General features: G+C 38.5%; 1 protein-coding gene across 1 annotated transcript in view; it reads left to right on the top strand.

Annotated features, from left to right (window-relative positions):
- The first annotated feature begins 1,080 nt into the window (after positions 1 to 1,080).
- The window catches only part of PRPF39 (pre-mRNA processing factor 39), a 44,955-nt gene continuing 25,772 nt past the window's right edge, over positions 1,081 to 20,263 (top strand). The window contains exon 1 of the mRNA XM_039257418.1: positions 1,081 to 1,213. The gene's annotated coding sequence lies outside the window, so the exon portion shown is untranslated. The remainder of the gene's footprint in view (positions 1,214 to 20,263) is intronic.

Below are 20,263 nucleotides of genomic sequence, written 5' to 3'. Positions count from 1 at the left end.
CTTGTTAAACCAGTAAAAAGTGTAGCTGCACCGAGAATCCAAAAGTTAGCTTGACTATTAGAAGTGGCAATGGAAAAGGAAAGTTGCAACGACAAGCAATTTGATGAATGTGAAAGGTAGACATAAGAAGACTGATTTTTTTTAAGTTAATTTTTTTATTTAAGTAACCTCTACACCTAATGGGAGGCTTGAATTCAGGACCCAAGATCAAGAGCCCCATGCTCCCCTGTATGAGCCAGCCAGGTGCCCCTGACTTTGATATTTGGAAGCAAAGTTACCATTGAGGGGATTTATGATTAACAGGGTTGTGGACAGGATATGTCATCTTGCAAATAAATATTTCTGGAATCAGATTTCAAAGGAGGAAGTTGTAGCGCAATTATGGTACTACTGAACCTTGAACTAGGGATTGCATGGTGGGTGGTGGGTGACTCAGGAACCTTGTAACAGAAACAGGATAGAGGTCAGATTTTGGGGAAAAAAATTTTTTTTAAAGTGAGGATGAGAGGGCAATTGAAGAGGACTGCTAAGATTGTCAAGGAAAGAAGCCTTCATATTTGTCCAGAGGATAATTTTACATATTCCAATAATGATCAGTTTCTCAAGCCTCTAACTTGTTTCCACTACTGTTCCCTCTTTTTTTTTTTTTTTCTTTTTTTTTTTTTCTGTTTCCTCTTAGAAACCTGAGAGGACCCAGAATCCGTAGCATCCTGAAGGGTGGAGATTTAAGGCTTAATTTCTGTTCATGTTTAGGGAGAGTGGTAAAGCCTGGGCAATTGTTGGGAAAAACCTTAGACTTGCCCCCAAAAGACAACAATATTTTCTACAATATCTTTCTTTCCTGGGTGGGGTGGGGCGGTATCTGTGTTTAAGATCAAGGATGTAAAAGGCTCTAAACACCGTCTTTCGGCTTGGAAAACTTCTGGCAGGAGCAACTGCTCGGCCTCTCGTGGCGGCGGGGCGGAGTCGGGGCGGAGATCGGGCGGGGCCGGGGCCCCAGGATCCCGCGGAGGGCGAGGCCTGCGCGCCGCACAACCACGTGACTCCTTCGCCTCTTGGGACACCGACGCATGCGCGCCGCGCTCTCGACGAGGCGGCCCTGGTGTCGGTGGCGGCCGCTGCGGTGGCTGTGGGACGGAGACGGTGGAAGTGCCATCCTCGGCTCGGTTGGCTCAGACTGCGGCTCATGGCCTTGAGTGGCATCCGTCGTCAGGTCAGCCGGAGCGGGCATTTTGGAATTGGCTGGGGTGAGGGGTGGTGATTCGAGGGACAGGAAGGGGCCTGCCTTGTTTCAGGCCGCGCTGGGGTTGCGGCCTCCCTCTGCCGCCCTGTTTGAGGCCAGGCCTGGCCTCGCCTCAGCTCCCAGCTGTCCATTCCTTTCTCCTTCCCACCTGTTGGGTGGAGCAGCGCGAGGTTTCTTTTCTTAGTTAGACCAAACGCTTCTCTGACGAGCGCTTATGGAGGGCGGGGAAATGTGGGCCTCCCCCTTGATTTAGGAAGCGTTTTGCGGGTAAGTCTGAAGCCCTTGCTTCCTAAGAGCTAGAAACCAGTGTGCCGGGACGGCTGGGAGTGAAAGGAACCCAATAGTAGCCGCTAGAGAATTGGGAGAATTCAAATTCTGTTAATTAAAGCTTGTGGGCGCTTGTAGGGGCGCGCTCCGCGTTCTGACTACACAAGCCACACTTTTAAGACCCTGAGTCACAGGAACCCATCCATCAGCCAGAGCTTTTGGCGGCATAGGATAGAAGCAGGAAAAACAGACATTGAAGACCTCAGTAGGATCTTTTAAAGAAATCTATTTAAAAATAATGTTTACCTTTTATAGTCAGAGACCCCAACACTGGTGTTTTTCTCGCTCTGCAACCACATCTTTAAATTAATAAGTAGTATTGTTCTTGTTATCGATAATATTATAATACCATATTATTTAATGCCTATTTTTTAGTTTGATGTTCATGTTGCCTTCTGTGTAAGGACTTCATGCTATTTGGCAACAGATCCAATATGTTCAGAAATACTTTAAATTTTTTTACAGCTGGAAAGGTTGAAGCTTAAAACAAATTTCATACAGGGAAGTATGAAGCTCATTTTGGAACTTGTGTTTTCTATGACGCTCCTGTTGGAACTTATGTGTTTTGGTGTCTCTGGGAGCTTAAGGGGATTGGAAAAAAAAAACCCAAAAAACTGTCAGGTACCCCCTCTTCCATTTATAACTTCATACTAGAGTTGCAAAAGTTGGAACTTTCCGCTGTTCAGCTTCTGGTAGGGATACAGTGAGCTAAAGTAGTTCTACTAAAGAACAGTAGTTCTTAGACTGTGAACTCTGGAATAATTAGGGGTTGACCAAAGGTGGCTAATTAGTAGTTGGTATGAGATATTTGAAGTGAGAATTGAAAAGCAGCATTTCTTTCTTTCTTTTTTGGGGGGGGGAGGGGGACAGAGTATATGGTAATATTTTTACTTGCTTACATATAGTGGAATAAGAAAAAGAATTTTATAAATCAAATGATAAAATGTGTGTACATGTGCACCAAGTTTTTTTTTTTTTTTCTCTTAGAGAGACAGCATGAGCAGGGGAGGGTCAGAGAGAGAGGGAGACACAGACTCTGAAATAGGCTCCAGGCTCTGAGCTGGCAGTCAGCACAGAGCCCGACGCGGGGCTCGAACCCACGAACCGCTAGATCATGACCTAAGCGAAAGCCGGACGCTCAACCGACTAAGCCACCCAGGCTCCCCTGCACCATGTTTTAAAGAGAAGGAACAGGGGCGCCTGACTGGCTCAGTCAGTAGAGCATGGGACTGTTGATCTCAGGGTTATGAGTTCAAGCCCCACATCAGGTGTAGAGATTACTTAAAAATAAAATCTTAAGAACTAAATAAATAGGACAGAACCCTCTGTGGTATGTTAGTAAGTAATTCCGCATAAAACATAGGATTTTTTGTGTGAGTGAAAAATAGTCAAAGGAGAAAGAAAGTAGTAGTTCCAGTCAAACGGTGATTTTTTTTTCCAAAGACCTGAAAATGACCCATACACTTATGTAAATATATATTGCATAAAGTATAGTTTTTGGAACATACTAAGTGCTTAATATATGGAAACTTAAAAAAGATCAATCTGAACATTTTATTTAGCCTCTGAAAATAGTTGCCAAAACCAGTGGTTATGGTAGTCTCTTTTCTGAACAACATTTGTTTTCAAATTGCTTATTGTGATTGAGGAACAGTGTAACTTGTAGATTGTAAAGCTAGTTGATTTGCAGTACTCAAACTACTGACTTTTTAGTCCTTGGATTTTTTTTGTGTGTGTGTTGCTCTGTTTATGAAAGGAATAATAAATGGCATGATTTTGAGTGTCTACAGAGAATAAAAGAGAAAGTGTTTAATTAGATTTCCCATTCTTTTTTAAAAAAATTTTTAATGTTTTATTTCTGAGAGAGAGAGACAGCGTGAGCAGGAAGGGTCAGAGAGAGAGGGAGACAGAATCTGAAGCAGGCTCCAGGCTCTGAGCTGGCTGTCAGCACAGAGCCCAACGCTCGAACCCACAAACCGTGAGATCATGACTGAGCCAAAGTCGGACACTTAACTGACTGAACCACCCAGGCTCCCCTCCCATTCTTATTTAAGTATAGGTTAGGTGATCCTCCAAAAGACCTTTTAAATTTTAAGATGGCATGCTGAATTATTAGGTTTAATGTTTAATGTATGTTATAAGGTATTAAATTAGATTTCCCATTCTGGGGCACCTGGGTGGCTCAGTTGGTTAAGCTTCTGACTTTGGCTCAGGTCATGATCACAGGGTTCGTGGGTTTGAGCCCGGCGTCAGGCTCTGTGCTGACAGATAGCTCAGAGCCTGGAGCCTGCTTCCGATTCTGTATCTCCTTCAATTGAGTATGGGTTAAGTGATCCTCCAAAAGACCTTTTAAATTTTAAGATGGTGTGCTGAATTGTTAGTTTTAATGTTTAATGTATGTTATAACTGAACTCAAAGTTATTAAATGTATGATATAGAACTATATTTTTTAATGTACTACACAGTCACTTTATAATTTATCATGTTTCCTTTCCTGCTTATGAACTTAGGTCTCTAATATGATTTTATAAGAAAGTGCATATAGTAAAAAGGCATTAATTGGTTTGGTGAGTTGAGAAAAGGAGGAAAGTTTTGTTAGTCTCAGAAAATAGAGTGAGCCAAGGCTCAGACACGAAAAATTTATTGGGCTTTGTAAATGGCAATAAGGAGGAATACCGTAGGATTAGTATGTTTGAAAAGTTATGACCAGGGGCACCTGGGTGGCTCAGTCAGTTAAGCCTCTGACTTCGGCTCAGGTTGTGATCTCACGGTTTGTGGGTTCAAGCCCCGCCTAGGCTCTATGCTGACTGCCACCTCAGAGCATGGAGCCTGTTTCAGATTCTGTATCTCCCTCTCTCCCTGACCCTCCCCTGCTCATGCTGTCTCTCTCTCTCTCAGAAATAAATAAAACATTTAAAAGTTATGACCAAATTTGTCACTCACTTTTTTTTTTAAACAGATATTTAATGTGCTATTACATACCAAACACTGTTTTATTTAGGTTCTGGGAACACAGTACTGAACAAAACTAAGGCTTCTCTTCTGCTGAGTTTAATATTATAGTAATATTAATTTATCCGTAGCAATAGTCTAGCAGTTTTTCAAATTTTTTTTTGACTGAGACCCATAATAATCTCTACATGTAATATTGCATCCCAAAAAACAGTAGTTGCTTTCTGTATGTATTTCAACAGTAGGCCCTTAATATGTGCATGAACTCTGATATTTTGTTTTCAATTGTATATTTTTCTATTAAAAAAATGAGAAGCTGATTTGAAGCAATCTGAAGTTTGATAAACATTACTCAAGAAGGGGAGATAAAATAGGAGCACCTTGCTGGCTCAATCAGTAAAGCAAGATCTCTTAGTTGTGAGTTTGAGACCCCTGTTGGGCATAGCAATTGCTTAAATAAATAAACTTTGGGGCACCTAGGTGGCTCAGTTGGGTAAGTGTCCCACTTTAGCTTAGGTCATGATCTCCTGGTTGATTTGTGAGTTCTAGCCCCATGTCAGGCTTTGTGCCGACTGCTCAAATCCTGGAGCCTGCTGAGGATTCTTTCTCCCCCTCTCTTCTTGCTCCACCCCTGCTTGCACTCTGTCTCTATCTCTGAAAAATGAATAAACATTAAAAAATAAACTTTTTTTTTTAAAGAGGGGAGATAATAATTACTTAAGTTGTAGCAGTAGGTAAATGAAAAGGATAGTTAATCTTTAGAGCAAGATAAGTGTGATTATTTTGTGAATGAGGCTTAGAGAGGATAAGTATTTTGCTCAGTGTTCCCTAATGTGTAACTGGACCAGATCTTTAATTCTCTTCTTTCTGGCTCTAAAGCCCAAGTACTTTATTATACCATTTCTTATTTGCTTATGAAAGTAGTATATTAGTTTTTCGTTGGGGTGGGATCAGTGGGACTAAGGACTCTCATGCTATTTATTAAATAAATTGTGTACTAGGCCTACAGGTGTACCGTATTCCTTTGTATTGGTAGATCTGCTCCTTACTCTAAAGAAACTTGTAATCTAGTAGGGAAGATGATATGGAACAAGTACCACAAATAGGATGTGTGCTATGGAGAAAAAGAATGCTATGGAAGCTTCACTGAAGGAACCTGACTAATTTGGAAGGTTTGGGAATACTAAACTTCACTCAGAGGAATGAGTAGGCTTCAGCTAGGTTGAAGATTCTAAGTGGGGATTAGGTAGAAGGGTTGGAGAGCATATTAGATAGAAGACACTGGGTACACTAAGGCCTTGAAGTTGAAAGGAGCTCAATTGGAAAACCAAGCCAAACCAAACGTCAACAAAAATAGAATTTCTTGTCTGCAAAAGTTAGTAGAGAACAGAGGAGAGTTCTGGTGTTAGGATGGATTTTAATCCTGGCTCTGATTCTTACCAACCATATAACCTTGGACAAATTATTTGATCTTAGTTTTGTTTTTCCCATTCTTAAGAATGGGTAATTGACATTTAACAAAGTATTTGTTCAATAGATGGTGTCTTACTATTATTACAAATAGCTAGTAATTGAAGTCATAGCAGTAGATGATGACATGCTTTCTTATTCATTCTTTCAAAAATAATGAATGTCTTCAGTGTGCTCAGTGTGCAATAGTTAAATGGTGTGTGTGTGTAATCACACCAAATGTCACAAAAGAATATACCTTTACAATGTGCAAAGCACTCTGATAAAAATTTTCTCTATTTTTCATTCACGAAAAGGAAAAAGCTGGTCTGAAGCAGTATGCAGTTTGAAGAATACTGGTCTAGTGAGGAAGATAATGATTAGTTAGACTGTAACAGTACTACTGTGAGTAAAAAGAAAGGGGTGGTTAATTCTTAATGTTAGGGTATACCAAATAGTAAATTATTTACCATGTTATAGTGTAATACTGTGAATAAAGGGAAAAAAAATAGGGCACCTAGTTGGCTTAGTAGGTTGAGTGTCTGACTTCAGCTCAGGTCATGATCTTGTGTCTGCTCTCTGCTGTCAGTGCAGAGACCACTTCAGATCCTCTGCCCACCTCCCTCCTGCTTGTGCGCTCTCAAAAATAAATAAATCTTAAAAAAAAGATAGAGGAAGGTAAAGGGATCATGTTTGCTGGGGATGGGAGCAAGTTACAATTTTAAATAGGGTTGCCCAGGTAGGTCTTACTGAGAAAGTGACATTTCAACAAAGAAGGAGATAAGGAAGTTATCCATATGGGAATTTGGGAGAAAATAATGCTGCTAGAGGAAACAGCCAGTTTAAAGGCTGTAAGGCTGGAGAGTGTGGTTTGTTTTAGAGAAAAGATGTCAGTGTGGCTAGGACTGAGTGAGGCCAAGAGTAGGAGAAGATGAGGTCAAAAGGAGTGGAGTGACATGGTCTTATTTATGTTTTAAAAAGAAAACTATTTGCTGTGTTGAGAATGGACTGGGGATGGGGAGGTGGTGGGATGCAGCAAAAGAGAAGTAGGAGACCTGTAGAAGGTTATGGAAGACTATAATAATATTAGAGATGAGAGATGAGGGTTTGAATGAAAATTAAAAGTGGGATGCTGAATATATATGGGAGATTCCATAACAAATTGGTTGGGTGTGAAGAAAGAAGAGTCAAGGATAGCTTCCAAGATTTTTGTCCTGAGCAGCTGAAAGGAGGGATTTTTCTGTCAGAGATGGAGAAGGAAATGGATAGAGCAGGTTTTGGGGGACAACTCAGAAGTTCTCTTAAGGACATTTTATAATTTGAAATGACTGTATGTGCAGATGATAAAAGTATATATACTTGGAAATATGGATCTGGAGTCTGGAAAAGTGGGCTGGGGATAGAATTTGGGAGTTGGCACGAAATTGGTATTTAAAACCAAGTGAGATTGGGCAGTTAATGGAGATAGAAGTAGATGACCAAGGATTAAATCCTGGGGCACTCTAAAACACCAGGTAGAAGAGGAATACCCAATTTGCCTCAGGAGACCGGCACTCGGGAGAAAGAGTGATAGAGAGGTAGGAAGAAGAGAGGTGTGACTTGGAAGCCAAGTGAGAAAATCTGTCAAGCAGGAGGACATTATCACCCCAAGGAGAGTGTTGGTTGAGAAAAGGAGAGAGCAGAGGACAAAATCTTGGGTGCTATCCAAGGACTCAATAGTACTTTGAGAAGAAAAAAATTTCTTCTGAATAGTAAGGGAGCAGTCTAAGAAGGTAGGAGGAAAGCTAGGTAAATTGTAATATGTCAGAAAAGGCAAGAAAAGAGAACCTTTCAAGTAGAAAGTCATCATTCTTGTTGGATGCTGTGAAGAGTAGATCAGAGAAAAACAACCAACCAACCAATCAACCAAAAAGGAAAGAGTAGATAAAAAAGATGAATTAGGAAGCATTTAATTGGATTTATACACAAGAGCATTGTGACCTTAGCAAATTTCAGAGTGATGAAGAAATCAAATTGAAGAGTAAATGGAGGTTACAGAAGTAGAGATGACAAGCTTAGACAGCTTCATAGACAGCTTCATTGGTTTTGTCCTTAGAACATAAGTTAAGCTAAATTGTAGTATATATGTTATAAATTATTATATAGAAGAAGAAAAATATTTATACATGTTTGAATGCTAGTAGAAGAGGTTTTACACTGAGAGAAACTGATAAAGGAAGGGTAAAGATAATGTAAGAAGCAACATTCTTGAGAAGATGGGTGGGAGAAATGATCAGATCATGAGTTCAGGGTATGACCTTTGGTAGGAGTAGAGATACTTTATCAGTTATGATCAAGGCAAGGAGGAGGACCAGTAATGATTATGTATTTCAGCCTTTATAGGAGTGCTATAGTAGAGGTACAAAACAAATACCTTGAGGGGGAAAAGAGGCAAGATTATAAATGAGGTTAGGGGATTGGGAGTTTGGTATCATAATAGATTTATTTCTTGGAGATGTAAAGAATTTTTAGAAGGAATTGGAGGATTAATGGAGATCTAATAGGATAAAGACTGACCACTGGTTGTAGCAAATAGCTCACTATGAGAAATTAGTATGTTTATTGGAGTGATATGAGTTGGAGTGCATAGTGTACCAAAAGATGGTTAAATTATTTCTAACTATAGAAATGTCACTTATTTTTAGGTATTTCACTTTTATTGACTTTGTTAGTCTAAAACTTCTTAATAGTATGCCTGTGGATTCATTATTATTTCTTTAAGAGGAAATTCCAGAAATGTTAATTTTTTTTTTTTTTTTTACAAATAGTTTATTGTCAAATTAGTTTCCACATAACACTCAGTGCTCATCCCCATAAGTGTCCTCCTCTATGCCCATCCCCCCCTCCCCCCCCCACATCCATCAGTCCTGTTTTTGTCAGCATTCAAGAGTCTCTCATGGTTTGCCTCTCTCCCTTTCCCCCACCATTTCCCCCCTTCTTCTCCCCCTTGGTCCTCCGTCAAGTTCCTCCTAATCCTCCTATACGTGCAAACATATGGTATTTGTCCTTCTCTGCCTGACTTATTTCGCTCAGCATAACACCCTCAAGGTCCATCCATGTTGCTACACATGGCCAGATTTCATTGTTTCTCATTGCCATGTAGTATTCCATGGTATAGATAAACCACATCTTCTTGATCCATTCATCTGTTGATGGACACTTAGGCTCTTTCCATGTTTTAGCTATTGTGGAGAGTGCTGCTATGAACATTGGGGTCCATGTGCTCCTATGCCTCAGCATTTCTGTATCCCTTGGGTAAATTCCTAGCGGTGCTATTGCTGGGTCCTAGGGGAGTTCTATTGTTAGTTTCCTGAGGAACCTCCACACTGTTTTCCAGAGGGGCTGTACCAGTTTACATTGCCACCAACAGTGTAGGAGGATGCCCGTTTCTCCACATCCTCGCCAGCATCTAGAGTTCTCTGATTGGCTCATTTTAGCCACTCTGACTGGCGTGAGGTGGTATCTCAGTGTGGTTTTGATGTGTATTTCCCTGATGAGGAGGGATGCTGAGCATCGTTTCATGTGTCTGTTGGCCATCTGGATGTCCTCTTTGGAGAAGTGTCTGTTCATATCTTCTGCCCATTTCTTCACTGGGTTGTTTTTTGGGCGTGTAGTTTGGTGAGTTCCTTATAGATTCTGGATATTAACCCTTTATCTGATATGTCATTTGCAACTATCTTTTCCCATTCCGTTGGTTGCCTATTAATTTTCTGGGTTGTTTCCTTGGCTGTGCAGAAGCTTTTAATCTTGGTGAGGTCCCAATCATTTATTTTTGCTCTTGATTCCCTTGCTTTTGGGGATGTGTCAAGTAAGAAGTTGCTGCGGTGGAGGTCAAGGAGGTTGTTTCCTGCTTTCTCCTCTAGGGTGTTGATAGTTTCCTGTCTCACGTTCAGGTCCTTTATCCACAGAAATGTTAATTTTAAGGTTTATGCTACATGTTGGCATATTGAAATTTGAGAATATAACCCCAAAGAAATAAGCTTTTCAAAAATGGGCATTTATGTGAGATTTACTGTGACATACTTAGTAACTATTAGGAAGGACTCAAATTAGATTGAGGGATATTTAAACAAATCCGGACATAAGGCCCTTCTTGCTTAGCTGGTTTCTGTGAACATGCCACATAAATACTTGTCTCCGAACTTGGATCTTTCTGCTGCCTGGAAATGTCTTGCTCCACATAGCTGTATAATTGACTTTCTTATTACGACTTCATCTTCTCCTTTGTTTTGTTCTTAACTCTTAATGCCATGTACATACTGTAAGCTTTTTTTAAAAAGAGATGTCTGTATTATTCAACTAAGATGTCAGTTCCTTGTGATTAAAGACTTCGTTTTGTTCAGTTAAATTTCCAGTCCTAGAACAGTAGTATCTGACACACAGAGGTTGCTCACTAAATATTGAATAAATATTATTACCCAAGGAAATGATATTGGTTAGAAATTTTTTAAAAATACTAAATGAAGGGGATTCAGCATAATTTGTACACCTAATTTCAATAAAATAAAAAATAACATAAAAAAGAAATAAAATAAAATCGTGTAAACCTTAAAGAACAAAAACCAGAACAGCAAGTATCAACATGAGAGTTAACATTTTGGAAGAAACAGATGGACAGGATTTAACTGATGAATTTAGTTTTTCATTTTCCTGTGTTCAGTTCTGTGCCTGCAGAAAAGGAGGTTAATAAGAAATAAGATGGATCTTCTCACAAAACTCCAGAGAGGCTCAGGAATTCCAGGTACCAAGTGCCTCTGAATATGAGAGTGCTGAATGGATCTAAAAATTTGAGGCTTGGTTGAAAGTCTGAAGTATGTTAGACCATAGATTTTCCTTTTCCAAGTAGGATGAGAGCAAAAAACTGAATGTTTATTATTTGCAGAGGGTGGAAACACAAGTTTTGTCACAGCTGGTGGGAGGTGGGGTAGGGCAGAGGGTCTTGATGCAAATGGGAAATTGAATGAAAGTTTACATATTGAATGGTGACATCACTAGCCCTGTTTGTTTTCTTTACTCTCAGAATGCATGTTGCCTTTTTTATAGATTTTTAAGTTGGAACATTCTTCTTTTGGAAAACTGAACACAAGGGAAATGATGTAAAGCACTGACATTTAGAGTTCCCCCTCAATAGTATGCCATCCTATGTGGAGCCTCACCGGTTTCCAAACTTGTATCTAACTTCTGATTTTTTGTGATACTTCACACTTCTTGAACAGCAATTTGATGATCACTCCACTTGAGAGACCAAAACAAATAGTCAGAAGACACTCAGAAGAGACAGTGCTGAGAATAGAAGAAAATTCAAAGTGATTTATAGAGAAATATCAGGAGATACTGCACCAGTGAAACAGGAATAGGAAACTATAAAATAGATTTTTCAGAGCATTATAAAAGAATATTTTGATTTCATATATTAAAAATCTAGTAAAAGTGACTTCTGAGGAGAATGAATCAAAGCGATGGGGTAAATGAAGGAAAAAGTAAGAAAAGTAGAAAATCAGTCCAGAAGGTCTAACACCTGCGTAATTTGAGTTCAGAAAAAGATAAAAGATAAAACCAAGTGGAGAAAATATCACTTAAATGATAAATGTGGAACATAAGAATTGAATGATGAATATCTAGATTAGAGTAGGCCTCCAAAATAAATGCCAGCAGAATGAGTAGAAAAGACTCACCTTAAGATAACCTATCATGGTGCATAGGAACACATGTACCCCAATGTTCATAGCAGCACTCTCCACAATAGCTAAAACATGGAAAGAGCCTAAGTGTCCATCAACAGATGAATGGATCAAGAAGATGTGGTTTATCTATACCATGGAATACTACATGGCAATGAGAAACAATGAAATCTGGCCGTGTGTAGCAACATGGATGGACCTTGAGGGTGTTATGCTGAGCGAAATAAGTCAGGCAGAGAAGGACAAATACCATATGTTTGCACGTATAGGAGGATTAGGAGGAACTTGACAGAGGAACAAGGGGGAGAAGAAGGGTGGAAATGGTGGGGGAAAGGGAGAGAGGCAAACCATGAGACACTCTTGAAGCTGACAAAAACAGGACTGATGGATGTGGGGGGAAGGGGGGATGGGCATAGAGGAGGACACTTATGGGGATGAGCACTGAGTGTTATGTGGAAACTAATTTGACAATAAACTATTTGTAAAAAAAAAAAAAAAAAAAGATAACCTATCATGGAATTTTGGAACACCTGGGATAAAGAGAGATGTTAAACACTGCCTGGGAGGAAAAAACAGGTTACATATAGAGGAATTTTCTCACTAGCAATGAATTACGTTTGTAAACAATGGAAATAATCCTTCAAAGCTCTCTCTTTTTTTAAATGTTTAATTTTGAGAGAGAAAAATAACGCGATCAGGGGAAGGGCAGAGAGAGAGACTGGGACACAGAATCCAAAGCAGGTTCCAGGCTCTGAGCTATCAGCACAGAGCTGGATGCAAGGCTGGAACTCACAAGCTGTGAGATCATGACCTGAGCAGAAATTGGATGTTCAGCTGACTGTGCCACCTAGGTAGGCTCCCCTCCTTTTTTTTCTTTTTCTTTTCTTTTTTTTTAAAGTAATCCATATGTCCAACATGGGACTCAAACTCAAGACCCCAATACCAAGAATTCCATGTTCCACTGACTGAGCCAGCCAAATATATATATCTTATTATGTGAAGAAGAATAACATTTACACATGTTTGAATGCTAGTGTAAGGGATTAATACACTGAGAGAAACTGATAAAGGAAGAGTGAAGATATTTAAGAAGCAGCATTCTTGAGAAGATGGGTGGGAGAAATGATCAGATCATGAGTTTTTAGGGTATGACCTTTGGTAGGAGCAGAGAGACTTTTATCAGTTATCACCAAAGCAAGGAGGAGGACCTTCAGAACTCTTAAGAAACAATTATTTTCATTATAGAATTTCATGCTTAGACAATCTGTCATTCAGTTATGAGGATTTTAGAATTGAAAAGTCTTAATTTTTTACACCACATACCCTTTTTGAGAAAGTTATAGAAATAATTCTCTAAAAGAGGGAATAAGAAAGAAAAGGATTTTGGCTGTTATTATGAGAAATAAATGAAAGGAATTCCTTGGATCAAAATGAACAGACAAACCTAGACCAGACAAGCCAGCTTAGACTGTTGCAGATTAGATGGTTTCGGAAAGGATGTCTTCTGAAGGGAAAATGTACTTGATAGTATGAGCATCAGTTTTTGTTTTTGTTTTTAAGTAAACTATGCCACACATGGGGCGCAGTCAAACTCACAACCCTGAGATCAAGAGTTCTATGCTCTACCAACTGAGCCAGCCAGGCATCCCAAGTGTCACTTGTTTTTGAAGGACTTTTAAAAGAGCTCTACAGGAGTTTAGAATCATTTTTCAGTGACAACCAAACATATGAAAATAATTAGGAAAGATTTAAAGAGGTAGAAGCAAGGAAATGTAATTATAGTATATCAGATAGCTTGAAAAAAATGTTTACATTAGTATGCTAATACTAACCTGAATGTTGATTTACCTCTAAACTGATAGAAATTAGAGCATGTGAGAGGGAAGTTGTAGAGGTATGCTTGGTACAATAGTTAAACTGTAGTCTTCTGTAATAGAAAGATAGTAAAAAATGTCTAAATTGAAAAATCAAGAAATAAGATAGACTCCAGATAAATTCTGTGTTGACTACTAGTGTTATGAAGTTGAAGTCAACAGCTCTGTTCCTCTTAATACTTACGCAAAAAAATGTAAGTGCATTGTGAAGTTTTTTTTTCTTTTCCATTGTTATCAAAAACATTTTTTTAGATGTTTGTTTAATTTTGAAGGAGAGAGAGAGTGTGTGTGAGCAAGGGAGGAGCAGAGAGAAAAGGAGACAAGGAAAGGAGTCCAAAGTGGGCTTCAGGCTCTGAGCTGTCAGCATGGCGCTGGATGCGGGGCTTGAACTCAAAACCATGAGATCATGACCTGAGCCAAAGTCGGATGCTTAACTGACTGAGCCACCCAGGCACCCCTCCTTCATTATTTTAAAGTATGACATCTTAGGTTTGGATAAAACTTTCTAAGAAATTTGTTGTTTTCAGTAATACTTTCATTTATGTGAATTTGTAGACCTCCACGTGCTTTTATCTCATCTGATCTTAACAGCCTTATGCAAGTATTATTAGTAGCTGTTTTAAAAGTGAGGAAAGTAAGGATGACCTAGGATCAAATGCTTATATTAAGGGAGAGAAGTAGGACTTACTCCCCATCCCTTCTGTTTATTCTAATATTTACCATACTATATCTTATGCTGAAAGAAGATTTGGATATTCTAATTCATATTAGTCTTTTGTACTTTGTATTTCCTAGTTTAGTTATAATTAAGGTCTTATCTTTTTTACATTGTGATAAAAACCACATAACAGAAAATTTAGCTATTTTTAAGTGTATAGATCAGTAGTGTTAATTATATTCACATGGTTGTAAACATATTACTAGAATTTTTCATCTTAATCTGAAACTTTACTCATTAAACAACTCCCCTTTTCTCCCTCACTCCATTCCCTGGTAACTACATTCTACTTTCTGTTTCTATGAATTTGGTTTGTGACTGGCTTACTTCACTTAGCATAATGTCCTCAAGGTTCATCCATGTAGAATATGACAGGATTTCCTCCATTTTAAAGGCTGAATAATATTTCATTGCAGATACCACATTTGGTTGTTTATCTGTCAATGGACATTTGGTTTACTTCTTTCTTTTGACTGTTGTGGATAGTGCTGCTAATGAACATGGATGTGCATATAGCTCTTTGAGTCCCTACTTTTAGTTAATTTGGATATATACCAATTGGGATTCTTAGGTCATACATAGTAGTTCTATTTTAACTTTTCTCAGGAAACCATACTATTTTCTATAGCAGTCACATCATTTTACAATTCCACTAACAGTGTACACGAATTACAGTTTTTCTCATCTTTACCAAGACTTATTTTCTGTTTTTAAGTTTATTTAATTTGAGAGAGTGAGTGTGTAGGAGGGGCAGACAGAGGGGAGAGAGAGAGAGTTCCAAGTATGCTCCTCAGTGTCAGTGCTAGGAGCCTGATGCAGGGCTTGAACTCATGAACCCATGAGATCATTACCTGACTTGAAATCAAGAGTTAGACACCCAACCGACTGAGCAGGCGCCCCTCTGGTTTTTTGATAGTAGTTATCATAACAGATGTGAGGTAATACCTCATTGTGATTTTGATTTGCATTTTTCTAATAATTAGTGATGTTGAGCATCTTTTCATGTGCTTGTTGGCCATTTGCACATCATCTGTGGAGAGATGTCTATTGAAGTCCTTTGCCCATTTTTAAAATCAAGTTGTTGTTGTTCTGAGTTGTAGTTCTTTATATATCCTGGAGATTAACCCCCAACTGGGTATAAGATTTGCACATATTTTCTCCTATTCTGTAGGTTGCCTTTTCACTCTGTTGTGTTCTTTGATCCACAAAAGAGTTAAAGTTTGCTGTAGTCTATTTGTTTTTACTTTTGTTCCCTTTGTTTTTGGTGTCATTTCTAAGAAATCATTGCCAAAATCAATATAATGAAGATTTCCTATTTTTTCTCTTAGAAGTTTTGTATTTTTAGGTTTTATATTCAGATTTTTAATCCATTTTGAGTTAATTTTTGTGTATGGTATAAGGTAACGATCCAACTCCTTTCTTTTGCATGTGAATATCTAATTTTCCCAGCACCATTTGTTAAAGAGACTGCCCTTTCTTCATAGAGTGATCTTGGTACCCTTTTTGAATAGAACTATCCTATGACCCAGCAATTGCACTATGAGGTTTTTACCCAAAAGATAACAAAAATACTGATTCGAAGGGGTATGTGAACACCAATGTTTTAAGAAGCATCAACAGTAGCCAAATTATGGAAAGAGCCCAATGTCTGTTGACTGATGAATGGTTAAAGAGTCGTGTGTGTGTGTGTGTATGTGTACATACACGTACATACATACATATGTACGTATAATCGAATATTACTCAGCCATCAAAATAAATCTTGACATTTGCAATGATGTGGATGGAGCTAGAGTATATTATGCTAAGTAAAATAGGTCAGAGAAGACAAATAGCATGTCATTGCACTCATATGTAGAACCTAAGAGATAAAACAGATGAACATAGGGTAAGTTGGGGGTGAAGAGAGAGAGAGGCAAACCATAAGAGACTCTTAAATATAGAGAACAAAGGCAGGGTTGTTGGAGGGGTGGTGGGTGGGGGGATGAGCTAAAATGTGTGATGGGCATTAAGGAGGGTACATGTTGTGATGAGCACTGAATGTTATAGGTAAGTGATGAATTACTAAATTCTATTCTGGAAGCCAATATAGTATATGTTAACTAACTAGAATTTAAATAAAAACTTGAAAAGAAAATCACTTACATATGCGAAATTTTATTTCTGGACTTTTTGCTCTTTGTCTTTATGCTGAAACCATACTGTTGTCTTCTTCCTTTTGATATTTTTTACTCCTTTGAGATTTTGCTAATTGGAAGTTATTGGTTGTTGTTAAGAATAAAGTGGGACTAGTTAATTGCCACATTATGAAGAATATGTTGGAATAACTTACTAAAAAATAACTTTAGTGTATTCTTTTGGCTCTGTGATTTTTGGAGTAATCAGAAAAATGATCTCCCTAAGGGTAACGATGATGTTCTTAATTCTTACAACACTTTAATTGCAGGGTGCGGAGTAATTGATAGTGTTTGAAGATGCAGGGGTGTGGTAAATTTGCTGATGCCAGAAGAAACTACTTTGTCCCACTTAAGTGTGCAATTAGAATAGAGCAGGTAGTAAATGACTCAGAATGTATTAACAAACATTCTTTGTTTTCTTGACTGGCTTTGAAATAAAAAGACACAAACCAGTGACTAATTTGGATATTAATCCTCAAATGTGTTTTTTCTTTAAAGAACGGGGGGATAAAGGAAAAAATGAGAACTTCTTTCCCCTTTTCTAGGGCTTCAAGTAGCTTAAACCTGGAAAAGCTTCGGACATTAGTCAGTCATTGCAGTAATTTATTTTTTCTGGTAGTGTAATACTGTACTTTGAATTATCCTATGCTATGTACTGCTGAGATTGCCCCTTGTTTTATTTTTTCTCAGAATCCTCTGTAGACTTCATCTCTGTCATTTCTTCTCAAATCCCTTGAGCACCACCCTGCTTACAGTGCTGCTTCCTCCATATAAGCCCTATTTATTCTGGTCAGTTTCTCTCATCATTGAATCAATCCTAATTACTACCTGTTTGTCTACTGTCAAGAAGGATTGTTCTGCCAAGTCAAGTGGACTTTTTTCTATTCTGGGATAATTTATTATTTTTCTGTTATTCCAAAATCAGAGGCCATCAGGGGCCAATCTTTTTTTTTTTTAATTAATTTATTTTTGAGAGAAAGAGAGAGAGAGAGACAGTGACAGCAGGGGAGGGTCAGAGAGAGACACACACACACAATCTGAAACAGGCTCCAGGCTCTGAGCTGGCAATCAGTATAGAGTCCAGTGCGGGGCTTGAACGCATGAACTGCGAGATCATGACCTGAGCCAAAGTCGGACCCTTAACTGACTGAGCCACCCAGGAGGCCCTTTTCTGTTATTCTAAAACTTAATAGTTTTTCCAAGTTAAGACCACCTTCTGTATTTCATGAGGGTCTTCTAGATGACTGTAATTTTCAGTAGATTTCTCTAAACTTTTGTTTCATCCAAAATTCTGTCTTTTCATTTTGTCTGTATTTTTTTTTTTTTTTTTATCTCTCTCCCAACGAATTAATAAGAACTTTATCTTATACTTCGGTATTCTCTACCAGCACTGGGTGTACTGGGTATACATCAGGCATTAAAAAACTCTTGTCTCCACCTGAATTCCTCCCTCATCTTTTCTTGTTTTTCTCTTCTCTCTTCTTCCCATCCCTCCCCACTTCTTTTTTAACATTCCTTAGATTTACCTGGTATAGTTCATACTTCCAGTAGCATTCAGCCTCAGAAGGTCTCCTGATTTAATATGTTAAATGTTTTTGTTTGGAAAAAATTTTCTTCATACTGTATTTTTAAATAATGTCCTAAACATATTTTAAAATTTGGATTTCATATCTGTTTGACAGCTGACTTTCTGTAACACAAACTAGTAAGAAGAAAAACTCTGGGGTGCCTGGGTGGCTCAGTCGGTTAAGTGTCCTTCTTCAGGTTGGGTCGTGATCTCACAGTTCATGGGTTGAACCCCGCATCAGGCTCTGTGCTGACAGCTCAGAGCCTGGAGCCTGCTTCAGATTCTTTGTCTCCCTCTCTCTCTGTCCCTCCCCTGCTTGTGCACATATTCTCTCTCTCAAAAATGAATAAACATTAAAAAAATTAAAAATTAAAAAAAAACACAAAATGTTTTACAATGAAGATCATATTTCCTTAGTTTACAAAGAACTTATATAAGCCAGTAAGGATAAAAATTAGTAATGCAATAGAAAATATGAATAAAGGATGTGAAAAGGCATGTAAGAAAAAACTCCCAGAAATTTAGCTTTATCATAGTTAAATGCAAATCACAATGAGGTAATACTTTTTTTTTTAATCAGATGGACAAAAATTAAGTTTTATGGTGCTTAGTGCTGACAAGGGGAAATGAAAATAGAGAGAGGGAGAGAATCCGCACTATCATCACAGAGCCTGATGTGGGGCTTGATCCTGTGAACCATGAGATAATAACCAGAGCCAAAATCCAGAGCTGGATGCTTAACTGACTCAGCCACCCAGGCGCCCCTGGCATGTTTTTTAAAAAAATGTTTATTTAACTAATCTGTACACCCAGTATGGGGCTCAAACTCACATTCCCAAGATAAGAGTTGCACCATCTTCCTGCTTAGCCACTCAGGTGCCCCAGGGCTGGCTGTCTTAAGTTCCTGGCCATATTCACTGCTTCAAGGACATGGGTTGTTTTAGATATGATCATATTCAAAGTAAGAAGAAAAAATTGGTAGAATCTACAGCATTTGTGACTGTCCCTTTTAATCAGAAAAGCAAGCTCTTTCCCAGAGCTCTGTAGCAGATGTCCTTTTCAGTGTCCTGATTCTTTATTGGGATTAGGTATATTGCTACTTTGACCAAGAACAGTGTTTTATTAGGAAGATGCTGAGAGGGGATATTATAGGCAACTAAAGTGTCTTGCCACATGGCTAATGCAATTTTTCTAGAGATAAAATGTCAGCATCTTCTCAGATTTAATAGACATGTACTCTTTGATCCAACGGTTCCATTGTTCATAGTTTATACCCATGAGTAAGTTTCTGTTCCTCTGAATACTTAGAGAACTTGGTAGAAGTATAACTTTCTGGGCCTGAGTCTACATCTCAGAATCATTGGAATTGGGACCAAGGAATCTATCTATGTGTAAAAAAAAAACCCCAGCTTACTAGGTGACTATTGTATGGAACTGCATTTGAGAAGGGGCAGACAGAGAGATAGAGGACCCAAAGGGGCCTCTGCGCTGACAAGAGAGAGCCCAGTGTGGGGCTAGAATTCAACAAACCCTGAGATTATGACCTGAACTGAAGTTGGACCTTAGCTGACTGAGCTACCCAGGCACCCCGGGAAACCCAGCTTTTTAAAGTAGAAATAAAAACACCAAAATTGCAGCCAGGCAGCCTTTGGCATGCCTAGCTGGCTTTTCTTAGAATAAAACAAAAACGCCTCCTTTTTTTCTTCACTTGAACTAAATTATTGCAGGTAAGCCAAAAGAAGTAATCATTAGCCCAGTTGCATAGGGAGAAGAGGTGTTAATACCAGATATTTTTATGGTGTTTCATTTTGTTTGGTATAAATACCAGTGCCTATCTGTTTTCATGTATATACTATATACACTGTGAACATCTTTCTATTTCAGTACAAATAATGTATTTTCTTTTTAATTATTTCATTGTATAAAAATGCCATTTACTGAAGCAGTTATCTTAGTACTTCTTTGGTTGCTGTTATACAGTGTTGCAATGAATGCTTTTGAATAAATAAATATTTTTGTGTGAATATTTCTTTTTCCTTTTTTTTTTTTAACAGAGTTTATTGTCAAGTTGGTTTCCATATAACACCCAGTGCTCATCCCCACAAGTGCCCTCCTCTATGCCCATCTCCCCCCTCCCCCCCACACCCATCAGTCCTCAGTTTATTCTCAGCATTCAAGAGTCTCTCATGGTTTGCCTCTCTCCCATTGTATAGATAAACCACATCTTCTTGATCCA

Source organism: Hyaena hyaena, unplaced genomic scaffold, assembly GCF_003009895.1.
Source record: "Hyaena hyaena isolate Hyena2069 unplaced genomic scaffold, ASM300989v1 scaffold_621, whole genome shotgun sequence".
NCBI lineage: Eukaryota > Metazoa > Chordata > Mammalia > Carnivora > Hyaenidae > Hyaena > Hyaena hyaena.
This window is presented reverse-complemented; position numbering and strand designations above follow the sequence as displayed.